Below are 13,916 nucleotides of genomic sequence, written 5' to 3' on the forward strand. Positions count from 1 at the left end.
CCACTAGGGCTCTGCAAAGTTTCCTTTCAGATTTGTTTCAGAAAAATCCTTTGTGTCTTGGTCCTATGTTAAGTACTTGCACCCTAGCTACCAAGAGAGGCTGAAAAACCTACCATTTTCATTTTCTATAAAGCAAGGTTATACATCAAGACTCATTTAGGTCTGTATCTATTCAGACACTGATGAGTCTCTCTAAAGATAAATGTAAACACACACATCTGTATGTCCATATAATAAGACATTTTTCATCAGATATTATGTTTCTATTAGATGTAGCCTGGCCCATATGGGCCACACCCTGGCATGATAGGAAGTTAAGGAGCCAGGCATAGGGTATTTGAGGAGGTGGCAAAACAAAATCACTGATGGGAATGGTGGGAGGCGATGTCTCAAGGTCAGATCAAATTTAAATCTGAAGACCCAGAAGCCTGGGAGAAATTAAAGTGACATTAGAGCAGTGGTTTCTGTGATTATTGTAGGGAGTGGGAGTGTGTATGTGTGTGTGTAAGTTTTAAAAAGCACCTCTGGAAGATTCTTAACACCTCCCTTCCTCCTTAAGACCCTAAGACCTATATCCTAGCAAAGAAAGATCAGGGTCTATCAGAGCTCATATTATTAGTCTTCTTTGATTCCAAGTAAGTGTCCCCTAATTTAGCACAGAAAAGGAAGGTCTCTGTGTTCCTCAGGTCTCCAGAAATCAGTATTTTAAATAATCCTCAGTCATTTAAATAATCCACTCTTAACATCTTAGCTTCCACATGTCACAGAAAAAAAGGACACCACCACTGCAAAGGGTTAAGAAGGTTAACCAGATGTTTTACTCTGTTCCTAGTGAAGCCACATTTTCTCCAAGTCTCCTGAATTTGTGATTCCAGAATGTAACACTTACACCGAAGGTGTTCAATAATGTTTGCTGAATAGGTTGCAGAATGAGATGATTACATCAACCACAGAGATATCCCCAGTAGTTAGGGAAAATATGTGCTTTCATGCATTTTAAGAAATCAAAGTGAGGCTCTTTACTACCAGCAGACAGACCAGAATTCAAGTTAAGGGTAAGGACTCCAGAACAAACCACACCCACTTTTATGACTGGAAGAATGCCACAAATATTTCTTTTAACATAGATACTCAGATTTTATAATACACCACCCTCCACAAGGATGGGGGAACATTTTTTAAACAATTTTACAGTCTATTTCAACACAAGGTTGAATTCAGAAATAAACAGAATTAGTCTTTCATGAGAGAAGGAACAAATGACTACAATTTTTTTATTTCATTTTACTGTTACCTTCCTAAGATTAAGACAAAGCTTAATATGACTGCCCCCAAATGCATTTGAAGCCATAATAAGAATGCCATAATTTCAGATTGTGGGTTTATAATCTGCATTACATTCTAAATGAAATTTCAAGACCAGGACATTCCTAATGGAAAATCCCCTAGTAAATGTGCCACAAGTTCAGAGGAGAAAAATTAACCAACTAACAAAAAACAGTGGAAGCACAGGTACTTCTCATAGTTTTCTCTAATAATTTTAACATCTTAATCTAATCAGCAGTTTATGCTAGTTAATGCCCACACTGGCTTGTGCAGCTAGCTGTCTTATAAAGTTGTTTTAGACTAATGTAACAGTTCTTCCTTTTATACTCTAGCCTCTTCAGTTTATTCAAAGAGGCATTTAGTACCCAGTATAATAAAGACCACTTAGAAAAATAAAAGGCACGCCACACTTTGTAAGCCATAAATAATGCTTACATTTGGCTTTTCCATACATTATTCCACTTACTTGCATAATTATTAGGTCAGTAAGCACTTTTATTTTTTATAAAGTAGTTTTGAAACATGCCTATCTTGGCAATTCTATAAGATACAAGTCAATATACAAAAATAGCACACACATGTCTTCATTCTTGGACATTAATATACACCAAATGAATGGATAACGACAATGAGGACTGAATCTGGGTGTTAATTAGGTTGCAAGAATAAGGAGAGCAGTGGGGAAAACACAGAAAGCTAGCAGGCACTTCTTATAATCAATCCTGAGTTTCAAAGTAGCATCTTCAGATATTTACTTCTTTCCTTGTCAATACCAAGTGATTCCATCAAGGATGTTAAAACAGATTACATTAGTCCTACAGTATTCCTATTCTAACCTTCTCTTGTGCTCTTACCTCACAATTATATGCATTATGTAATTCTTACAAATCTATCAATTGGGACACAAACTGCAGTGTTTAAGACTTTAAAAACTGATAAAGAAGAAATCGCATCTAAAATATGAGCTCTCAAGCATTACACTTTTTTTTAACATTTACTATTTTCCAGGCACCTATATACACTGATGAATCTCCACTACTTCCAAACATTTAACCGGACTCTAAGGAATTAGGTGGTTCTCCCATACCTGTAAAGACTCATCACCCTCAGTAGTGCCTTCCACCCTGAGTCTGTGTCAAAAATTCCTTGGCAGAAACTGTTTCTAAGCTAATTGCCTCAAACTAACATTTTCAGACCTTGATGTCCTCCCCAAAGACACAAAGTAATAAAGAGTAAAGCCTTTCCAACTATTTCAGACCCACTTCTCACAGAAATTCTGAAATCAGAAAATCTCTGAAATCTGCAAGTTTAATTTAGCGGCAAAACCTGACCCAACATAAATTTTTTTCACAGCAAAACTTCACCCAAGCACTGATGTGCGGCTATTTAGTTTTTATTTATCCCATTAAGTGTAACTATTCATATTTCACTTTAGAAATATTAAGTGCTTGATTACTCTTACTAATATGCAAAATAAATCTTTCCAAAAAGTTCTGAATTCCAAAATACCTGGCACCAAGGGTTATACAGGTAAGGTATTACAGACCTATAATCCATTTCACAAACATGTACTAGAGCAAAATACTCTCTTAAACATTCTCTGCACTTTTCAATTTCTAAATTGTTGTCTACCCTGATTCACTGTTAGTCTAAAACTTACGTACCCTTTTAATATCATGTACAGATCCCACCTCATTTTTTTAATTAATTAATTAATTTATTTATTTTGGGCTGTGTTGGGTCTTCGTTTCTGTGCGAGGGCTTTCTCTAGTTGTGGCAAGCGGGGGCCACTCTTCATCACGGTGCGCGGGCCTCTCACTATTGGGGCCTCTCTTGCTGTGGAGCACAGGTTCCAGACGCGCAGGCTCAGTAGTTGTGGCTCACAGGCCCAGTTGCTCCGCGGCATATGGGATCCTCCCAGACCAGGGCTCGAACCCGTGTCCCCTGCATTAGCAGGCACACTCTCAACCACTGCGCCACCAGGGAAGCCCCCACCTCATTTTTAATGTCTTCTTGGACTACGAAAGCCTAAAGGTTTTCACTTCTTCCTCTGATTCTATAAGCACTCATCTATATCACTCATTTGGGTATTATTATTATTTTGAACTATTTACATTTCATGATGATTAAACTTTCATGTCTTTGCTAAGAACCTTTTGTGCATAACTACTCAATTTAATCATAACATACAGCAACTGAGATCAACCAGCTCCAATTATAGGCAGTCAGATGAACGACTCCTCAAAAGACAGATGCCCTAAGTAATGAGGGATTATAGTTGGAAATAAATGTAACACTTAAAAAAATTAGTGTAAGAAGTAGCCTATGATGGGAATTAATAAGGACAAACCACTGAACTCTTCATGTATTCTTTCAATTAAAATAAAACAAATTTGAGCACTTACTATGTGTGCCAATTACCATTTGAGACTGTGTTGGAAAAGTGACATGGTGTTTCTTCTCTCTTGAAACATTTTCGAGGGGAAGAGAGGATAGATGAATAAATAAATATAATTATTTGGTAAGAACTGTGAAGGTAATAAAGAGGGGATAGTCCTTTATATAAGGTGATCAGGAAAAACTTCTCTGCAGATGAGACATCTGAACTGAGATGTAAGGTTCAGACTAAGGCAGAACTGCGGACAGCTGAAGAAAGAGCATGACAGACAGAAAGCAGTTGTAAGCACCAAAAACTCAAAAGGTGGTAAAGGGCTGGTGGGGTCGAGATCAGAAAGAAGTCCAGTATGGCTGGAGCTTAGTGAGCAATGGAAAGAAGATAAAGTTGTGAAGTAAGCAAGAACTGGACCTGGTTTTTATTTTAAGCCACTGGGGTAGGAAATTGGGACTGGAGGGTATTACATGATCTGGTTTACATTTTTAAAGGATGACTTTGTCTTCTGGGTGAAGACTGAGGAATGACAACAAGTTAGAAAGTTCCTGCAGGAGTCCAGGCAAAGATGACTGCGGCTTTAACAAGGGTGATATCACAGCAACACAGGATTTTAGAGCTCAAAAATACCTTAACTGTTAATCAAACTTTGTCTACATAAAGATAAGTTCTAAGAGAGGAGTTAACTTGTTCTAGGCTTCATGGCCTGTGCCAGAGGGAACTGAAGCCTAGATCACACAGCTCAAAGTTACCACTACTAAACCATGCTACTTAAACAGGGTAGAATCAAACTAGTCAAAACTAGCACATCAGGACTTCCCTAGCGGTCCAGTGGTTAAGAATTTGCCTCTAATGCAGGGGGTGCAGATTCGATCCCTGGTGGGGGAGCTAAGATCCCACATGCCTCGGGGCCAAAAAACCAAAACATAAAACAGAAGCAATATTGTAACAAATTCAATAAAGACTTTAAAAGTGGTCCACATCAAAAAATAAATACAGCATATTCTAAAACAAACAAACAAAAAAGCAAAACTAGCACATCATTTCTCAGTTTAGCCCTCATGCTCAATGGAATCAGTTAAAACTTATGAGAAAAAGTGAAATAAGTAAGTGTCCAATCCGAGCACCTGAAGGTTCAGAGAAAAGTGCATAAGGGCCTGTTGGGAGTAAAAAGAGCAAAAGTACTCTCAACTCACACTGCATAATTATGAAACTTCTACTCTAATACCATAATCTCTAACTGACAGAAAATATCAATTTATCCTCTACATAGGACCCACTGGTGGACAAGACGTATCAATCACTAAAGCACCGTAAGTGCTTTTCAAAGTGGAGTTTATCATTTTTGCTCAACCAGAACTCTAAAGTGAATAGCAGTAACAGCAGCCCTGCTCATTAGAAAGAGAACCTCTTAATCACCGTCTTCACTCTTTTCTGTTCTACTTCCTGCCCTTCTACCTCTTCACTATTATCACCATCATCACTTTCATGGAAACAATAGAAAACTTTTATAAATGCTCTTCCGTCCTTAAAAGCTTGCAAATCCTGTATTCTCTTTGTTCAACGAAGATCAAGTAAGGTGACAAGGCTCTTGGAGGAAAAAAAAACTTAAGTATAAAAAACCTAAAATACAGGGAATTTCAAACATTTTTCAGCTAGCAACTTAAACTATATAAGCAATAGTGAGTGGCAACTTTGTGACTAATTTGGATGTCCAGGACATAAAATATGATCTCAGTATGTTCCCTAATTCAGAACAGCTGACCAGTTAATTATTTAATATAGGGAGAACTAAAGCTTCCTATTAAATGAACGCCCCCTACTGTGGGATTAGCTCATGGGGGCAGGAATTCTATAGGGCTTATTCCCTGAAGCTATCCTGAAGCTAGTTTTTTACACTTATTTCTTCCCTAAACCACTCCGAATCTTTCTCTTTCTCTGATGCCAACCCTGTTCTTACAAACAGTGGTGTTCAGACTCAATACTCTCTTTATTCACACCCATTTTATTATTCCTAGGGAAATAACTGGCACTAAATTTCCAAGAAACTGGGTGCAAACTACAAACTACAAACTACAACTTATGTATCTTACTTCTTTCATAACCTGAAACTTGTTACTTGAACCAAATGCAGGTTGTCCTAAAAATCCTTTAAAATTTGGAATGGTCCTAAGACATGACTTTTATGAAAAGAGTTGTTTAACAAGGATTGCTACAATTATTCTTAAATAAACATGAAAAAGAAAAAACTTTCTCCCAGAAGGTAAAAACATTCTTATTTGTTTTGGAAAAGTATCTAGACAACATCAAATTCTCAGGTCAAGGACATCAAATTCTCAGGTCAAGGACACATGATTAAACTAGAAGTGGGAAAAAGTACATAGCTTTACTACATGAAAGCTACTACATATCCTAAAATTGTGAAAGTCAACTAATAAAAATCTGTTCAGGGTTATGTCAAAACTTGAACATATAAGCAACCTATCTACGGTTGAGTAATCAGACGTACAAAACAAGTATTAAAACCAAAAATTGACTTAAAAAATAACAATTACCTAATCTCCTACTGCAATCCAAAGTTGAATGGGGGGAATTCCCTGGCGGTCCAGTAGTTAGAACTTGGTGCTTTCACTGCCAGGGCCTGGGTTCAATCCCTGGTTGGGGAACTAAGATCCCACAAGCAGCGCAGCGCAGCAAGTTGAATGGACTGCTCAATGGAAAAAACTGCAAAGAAATTAAACTTAAAATGATTATATATTAATGAGATTCTAAGATAAAGCACATGAAAACACTGCCTCACATTTATCTATGGTTCCTATTCTTCTCTACTCCTCCAACAAAAATATGTTCAATATACTGCAAAGCATGGAAAAATGAGTAATACACACAAAAAAGTAAATAATAACCAGACATTTGGGAATATTTTAATGGCCTTTCAGATAAATGTGGATATTCTCCTTTGATACTATACCAAAACTCAATTGGCTGAAATATATTGGAATGGGTAACCTTATCAATAAACTCTACATTCACATTAAGACCCACTGGTCTTGGGGGCTTCCCTGGTGGTGAAGTGGTTAAGAATCCACCTGCCAGTGCAGGGGGCACAAGTTCGAGTCCTGGTCCGGGAAGATCCCACATGCCGCGGAGCCACTAAGCCCATGTGCCACAGCTACTGAAGCCCACGTGCCTACTAGAGCCTCTGCTCTGCAACAAGAGAGAAGCCACCACAATGGGAAGCTCATGCACCGCAATGAAGAGGAGCCCCCACTCGCCGCAACTAAAGAAAGCCCGTGCGCAGCAACGGAGACCCAACGCAGCCAAAAATAAATAAATTAAAAAAAAAATGATCCATTGGTCTAGCTAGAACTTTGTTTCTTATCCTTGCGTGATCTTATAATATCATGCACTGGTGACTTGGAAAATATTGGCTTACAGAGTCATGTGGATCTTCAAATATTGACATATTTCATTATACATTATTTTAAAAATCATGTCCATTAACATCACCAATATCATCGGAAAAATCTTCCAAAATTCTAATTTTCCCTTGAAAACTAGAACTTTATCATTGCCCATAAATACTGTCAATCTTTTCCTTTTAAAGATCCAGGTTCGCTTCTTGAGAAAATGTCAGTCTAATACCCAAGTCTGAAAAACTTCTTCAGTTTGTCAAGCATTCTTTTAAGTAAAAATGGTGTTCATGAAATAAGTGGCTAATTCAGCTTGCAACTCAAAAATCACACAAATGCTTTCCCTAGAGGCAACCATATTTCAGTATGACAGCAGAAAAAGCGTTTTAAGCATACTTCCTATTTTGTCACAGTACATTAAAATGATATGTACAAAGTTGAGATCTGATAATTTTTTTTTTACTTCTTCATCAAGTGCATTTAGACTTTTTTTTAAACTGTGAGTGCATGGCACTGAAGGATATGTACCATGACTGCTAATACAGGGAGGTACTCTCACCTGATTTGTTCTTAGATGTCAAAAGTTTTACCCACCTTTGCTTTTGTACATTGGTATAGATGTCAACACAGAGAAAAGGCAAAGGACATCTCAGTATTATTGTAAACAGTTCTGTACTTGTAGACTCCCTCAAAATGTCTAGGCAATCCCCAGGATTCCTTGAACCATACTTTAAAAACCACTGAGCTACACAATTTATTTGGTCACAATCACAATTATTCTTCCTTACTTCTCATTCATACCTTAATAGGAATCTTAAAAATTAAGCAATCTAATCAACTTCAATTGGCACTAGCGATGCTACAGGTGAACAGAAGCTTTATACGTCATCTTTCCCACTGAGGAAGCAAAGAGGTTCGGAAAGCTTACAAACTTTGCCTAAAATCTCACTGCACTGGTATGATTACAAGCAATACTTATTTTCTTCATTATACTTTTCTGTATTCAAAACACTTTAGTGCAAAATCTCAAGTTCAACAATTTCAAGAGCAGAATAACAGATGCACATGTTTATATACCTCATTACTATCCCTTGTTATTATCTGTACAGTACAGAATTCAAAGTTCCTGAGGAATTCCCAAGTTTTGCTATAGTTACTGAGGAGCTTAATGATAACTTATAAATCTTAGAAGCAGCAGCTATAACTATGTTAGCATAATGTAGTCTCACTGCAATCTAACAACACGTAGGTAACAGCTGGATGCGATATGCACACCACTTTGACACCTACAAACTATCAATTAAACAAAAAGAGCTTATATTTATAGTCTTCATTCCCAGTAACTAAGAACTTTTAGAAACTCCCCCCCCTTTTTATAGAATACAGTGACTTGAAAAATATATTCTAATAAGAAGGATAAATTATAGAAAACTCAGATAATTAGAATTTTGCATAACATTTTCCATTTCCTTTCTAGAAGCTTTTGCCAAAAACTGTTATTAAATGGACAAACAGATTTTCTTTCATCTTTGTGCCCTTCCCACAAGGCAAAGAGGAGGAAAGCAACAGGTAAAGGTGATCCACCAATGGGGCAATTAGTTCACTGTATATTTTCAAAATAAAGTTACTTAACAAAATGCTAAGTTTTAAATAGAGGAGAGAAAACTATTTAATTAAAAGTACATATTTACTGAAATAAATATTCAAGGCAACTACTGAAAAACTCAGCAAGACGCTCCATGATGTAGCAAAAGTGATGATTCCAAGAAGTCAATAACTGAAAATGTTCAAAATTACGTATAACTACTTTTAATGGATGCTCTCTTCCTTTAACATCTTTAGTCTGCCTGTACAACAGTTAAAAACATTCTATCCCCACCACTGGAAAAGATTACCTAGCAAGTTATCTCATGGGATCAGAATCCAGCTTAAATTTAAAATGTCTCACTGAAATAAATAAATACATACATACATACGCACACACATACAACTACAAAATTACAAAACAGCATAACTACAAGAGTTAAGCGTTAGGAACCAGCCCAATATAAAATTCAAAATCAGAACGTTAGATAATTATTCTGTATAGTTAGACTAAGATTAATTTGAAAGTGAACACATTTCTAGTACCTGAGCACCTCATATATAATTTTAAGTGTGGTAATACTCCAGAATATTGTTCTGTATAGTAAAAACCAAATGGAAATTCTGCAATCTATGTTGTAATTTTTTATTTTTTATTTTTTGGCCGCCGCGCGGCTTGTGGGATCTTAGTTCTCTGACCAGGGATTGAACCCTCGGCCCTCTGCGGTGAACGTGGGGAGTCCTAACCACTGGACCACCAGGGAATTCCCCAAATATTCATTTCTTTCTTTTATAAGTTTTAAGGTTCCTTGGAAACTGTTTACAAATTTTGATCCACTATTGATGCAAAGAAAAATTCTTCATAAATCGCTACTGAAATAATAATCAGTTGCTGTTGTAGCCTTAATTTGACTAACATTGGGAATAAACACACCAGTGTTAGGAAGTATGGAGAAGTGGTATTTCTTTTTGTTAGTGGTGTATTTTAAGAAGTGATTTTAATTTTTTGAAGGCAGCACAAAAGTTCCTGATAGTCTTTCTTCTCTAAAATACAAATTCTATGACTAAAGGGATTGGTCTTAGAATCCAGTGATCAACTAGGTTCAAACAAAGTACAAGACATTATACAGCAAGCCAGTCTTTACTGCAAATAGATAAATTCATCCTATTCCTTGCACCTAATGCTTCCATTGTGTTCATAACATTTCCAAAGGACTAATAAATGAAAAGACTTAAGTTCTCAAATGGTAATTAGTACCTTTAAGTACTATTGCAAAATATCTTAACACTGAAAAACATCAGGCTTTCAGCACAAGGGTAAGCCACAGTACAGACCTCCTGCTTGCTGAAAAATCTATCCAGTGTTAACAATGAATCATTGCATCAGCCAAAATATCTGTTTCTTAACTTTTTCTAAAAGAAATCCAATTTGAAAAGGGTAACTGTAAAAACTTCAGCCTAATCTCTGACTCTAAGGGTCTCAAAAATTATAGGAGGGGGAAGAAAAATCAAGGCATAAATTTAGTCACAACCCTATATGGTCTTACAGAGTTTAAGATCAATCTTCATCAAGATTTTCTATAGACTGAACATGTGACACTACTGCCATAATACAAAAGACAGCTTTTGAATATTCAGTTCATAAATACTAAACTATTCCTGGTGCCAGTCAAATCTAAACACTACAGATCAATACCCACCCCTTCTTTACCAATACATAACACAGAAACACATTATTTTGAGCCTTTGGGAAAATGACGACAAATGCATACCAGTAAGACCTTGATATTCAATAATAAAACTCCCTACTTACACTTTTGGAAGAAAAATAAACGACACCTTTGCAAAATCAGTCAAATCCTATTTGTATGAGATCCAGTTTCCCTATTTAATTTCACTGCCTTAATAAATATTGATCAAATACCTACAACAGAAGTCAAAGAAAACTGAACATGGACAGTTTCTCATTCAAATCTTAGACTTTATATTTAAAACAACATGTATAATTAGTTACTATGTTATCAATCTCTGCATAGGTCTTCTACCAATCTTGAATTATATTGGAAGATACACCTGTAAGATCCTACTGTACATGGATCAAAGTTTTTTATGATGAATTCCCTATCACACCTCGCTAGACCCTCCTTACATGGTGGCTCCTTACCATGGGGGCTCACTTTCCCTTTACACAGCTAAGAGAAAATACTGAAATTCCACAGTAAAGGACTGTTTTGAGAATAAAATCGAAATCAATTTGTAAACTTAAAATGGTTCCAAAACCAATGTGGAAACGTTTCTTTTTGAAGGAAGACAAAGTTCTCTTCAAATATCATCTCTTTAAATGTTTATTACAGTTAATCCCTAAATCTAAGTGCTGAACACTTACTATGTGCACAGGCAAGGTTCTAGTAACTAAGATACAGTAGAAAATAAAATGGACCAAGTCCCTACCCTCATGGTGTTTACATTTAACAAACTGGTATTGTCTCTGTGCAAAGAACACATCCTGTCCATGGACTCTATAATTTAGTGGGATAAGAAAAAACACATATAATGATAACAGGAGGTAGGAAGTGACGCTTGTCATAGAAAGGAAGAGAGATGACTTTCATAGGGTGGGGGAGGGTGGGAAGGGGCAGAAAGAGCAATCATTTTCATGAACCCACACCAAAGTTTAAAATTAAGCCAGTTTATTATTGGGTTCTTCAGTTGTATTCCCATACTTGGCACATTAAAACCAAACTGGATACACGTGTTTCAAAGACTTACTTTCCGGCTTCTTCAGATAAGGGAGCTTCACAATTTATTATGAATGACAAAAAGAAAATGCAAGTGAAACTACTTTCCCGTAGTGCAGAGATCAAAAGCACGGATGGGCTCAAATAAGACTATCATTCAGGGCTCTGTGTCCTTAAAGTTAATTCACCATTCTGATATCAACTTCCTCTCTTAAAACCTGGTAATGAAACTACCCAAATGATTCTACACTGTTTGACTAACGTACTCACCTTTTTTGGGGTATGATGGGACGACCATTCTCTGTAAAATGTAATTCACTATAAAAATGTCATATATTTCCCTCCAGGTTCTCTATTATGGTACGTTACTGTCCTACAAGTCAGCAGGACCACTGACTAGTTATCTTATCTTTTCCAGGCCTCAGTTTCCTCCTCCGTAAAATCAGAGGGTGGGACTGGATGATCTAAATAGCCCTTTCCGGCCCTTAAAAAGTCCCATGACTCCATATGACTCAAACACAATTCAAGGGTCAGCTTTTAGGAGTAATACCAGCCTTAAGTTAAATGAACGTCTACCCTTTTTATGTTACTTTTTGCTAAGCTAAGGTTTTGTTGAACAAGTCCAAATAGCATTCTAATTACAAAAAAGAGGGTTAAAAAATGAATTTACGAGTTGGAACCTTTAAGTTTTATAAGCATGATAAATTATATTTTAGATATTTATATATTAGATGCTGTGCTACTAGCAAAACAAAAATCCAATCAGGTTGAATTAATTTTAAAATATTAAAATCACAATCTTCATTTAGGGTCAACTTTCTACCCCGTTAAAAATGTGATTTCCCGTTACTGTAACACAGAACTGCTTATGTTCACACAAGAGCTGCAGGGCAAAAATGGTTCTGAACTAATAAAAGGGGGTGGGGGATCAGGAGAAGGGGAAGAAAATCGTCTGCTTAAACTCAGCAAGGATGATCTTTTCTCCAAAAGCCATCAGGTTTTTTTCTTTTTTCCACAAGAAATATTCGGATGGCCCGATTCATTGGGGGTAGTTTTAAATAAGATTCACGGCGCTGACAGTCAACGTTAGGATTACACACATCGAGATGGCGAAAAAGAGAAGACAAACTTCCTGGATTTTCTCTCCCTCTGTAAGAGAAAGAGATTTCCTCTTGCTGACGAAGGGAAAGGCCCCTTTAACAGTTTTTCTCTACGCGGTGGCCGCTGCCAGACTAGGTGGGGCTCCCTCCGCTGCCTTCCTCCTGCCACTTCCCGCAACAAATGGAGCAAACCAGCCCCGTTTCAGGCAAACTTTTTCCCTGTCAGGCTCGAGCCCGCAGGACGCCGGGGAGTGGTTTCCCCCGAACGCTCCTCGCCCCAGCTCGGGACTGGGGGAAGCTGGGTCTCCTCAAAGGATAACTTTCTGGTTTCCGTTCTAACTTCCACTCACACCCAGGAGGAAAAGAGGCGGCCGGCGAGGGGGCTCCGGGGCAGGGGGGACGAGTCTTACGGGGAGCCGGCGGGGGACCGCGGGCAGCGGGAGAGGCTGCGGCGGCCGCGGGCAGGAGGGAGCAGGCGGGTGGGGGTGGGGGGGGTCCTCGGGCTCTCACTTCCTCCGCCATATTTCAGACATTTGACCCCTTCCGCAAAGCGCGCTGTTCCCCCGCGGCGGCGGCGGCTCATGCCCGCCGGCCTGGGAGGCAGCGCACTCGCCGGCCGGGCCCGAGCCCTCGCACCACCTGCCGCGCTCTCAGGCCGCCGTCGCCGCCGCCCCGGCCCCCTGACCGCCGCGCGCGCGCCCCGCCCGGCCCGCGCCGCACCCCACCCGCTCCCCTCTGCCGGCGCCCGGCCCCCGCCCCGCGCGGCCACCGCCGCCGCTCCCCTCAGCGGCCACGCACGCACTCTGCGAACCTCTCACGCTGTCACCGGGTCCCCGCAGCCAGCGTCGCTTCGCGCTCCCTCCGGGTCGCTGCTACCGGCGCCACGGCGGTCCTGCCGCTACCGCCGCCGCCGCCGCTCCGGCTGGCTTACACGCCTGACTCTGGGCGAGGTTTGGCGGTGTCGCCTTGACGTCAAGCGTTCAGCCTCGCTCTCGCTTCCGCCCGCGGGCGGGGCGCGCGGGTGCGCGGCCGGGAAGGGGCGGGGCCTAGGGGAGGGGCGAGGGGAGCCGAGGGGCGGGGCCTTCCGCGTCCCCGCAGCGCAAACCGGGAGCGCGCGGCGCTCTTCGTGGCGTTTCACCCGCGGTGTTTTTCTCTCCCTCTTACTGCCTCTTCGGCCTTCCCTCGGCTTCCCAAATCCTAGCGGGTTACAACGGTGCGAAGAGCTTAAAAACCGTACGAATTCAAAAGGTGCCTTTCATGCAAACTGTAATTCAGTCACCAACGCCACCAAACATTTGGTGCTCCCGTACTCCTTTGTGCTGGGGAAAGTGGCTGGAGAAGTAACAGCGCTCAATTTCCACACCTA

The 13,916-nt window shown here is 39.6% G+C and overlaps 1 protein-coding gene across 2 annotated transcripts in view; it reads right to left on the minus strand.

Moving 5' to 3' along the window:
• The window catches only part of RAP1B (RAP1B, member of RAS oncogene family), a 46,649-nt gene extending 33,132 nt beyond the window's left edge, over nucleotides 1-13,517 (minus strand). Inside the window, exons 1-2 of one of the 2 annotated variants that reach the window (XM_019918410.2) lie at nucleotides 13,362-13,505; nucleotides 6,271-6,439 (exon numbers count right to left, since the gene is read on the minus strand). The gene's annotated coding sequence lies outside the window, so the exon portion shown is untranslated. Of the gene's footprint in view, nucleotides 1-6,270; nucleotides 6,440-13,361 lie in introns of both variants that reach the window. The other variant, XM_019918409.3, reaches the window with a different exon arrangement.
• Nucleotides 13,518-13,916: the final 399 nt, after the last annotated feature.

Source organism: Tursiops truncatus, chromosome 11 (genome assembly GCF_011762595.2).
Source record: "Tursiops truncatus isolate mTurTru1 chromosome 11, mTurTru1.mat.Y, whole genome shotgun sequence".
Classification (NCBI taxonomy): Eukaryota; Metazoa; Chordata; class Mammalia; order Artiodactyla; family Delphinidae; genus Tursiops; species Tursiops truncatus.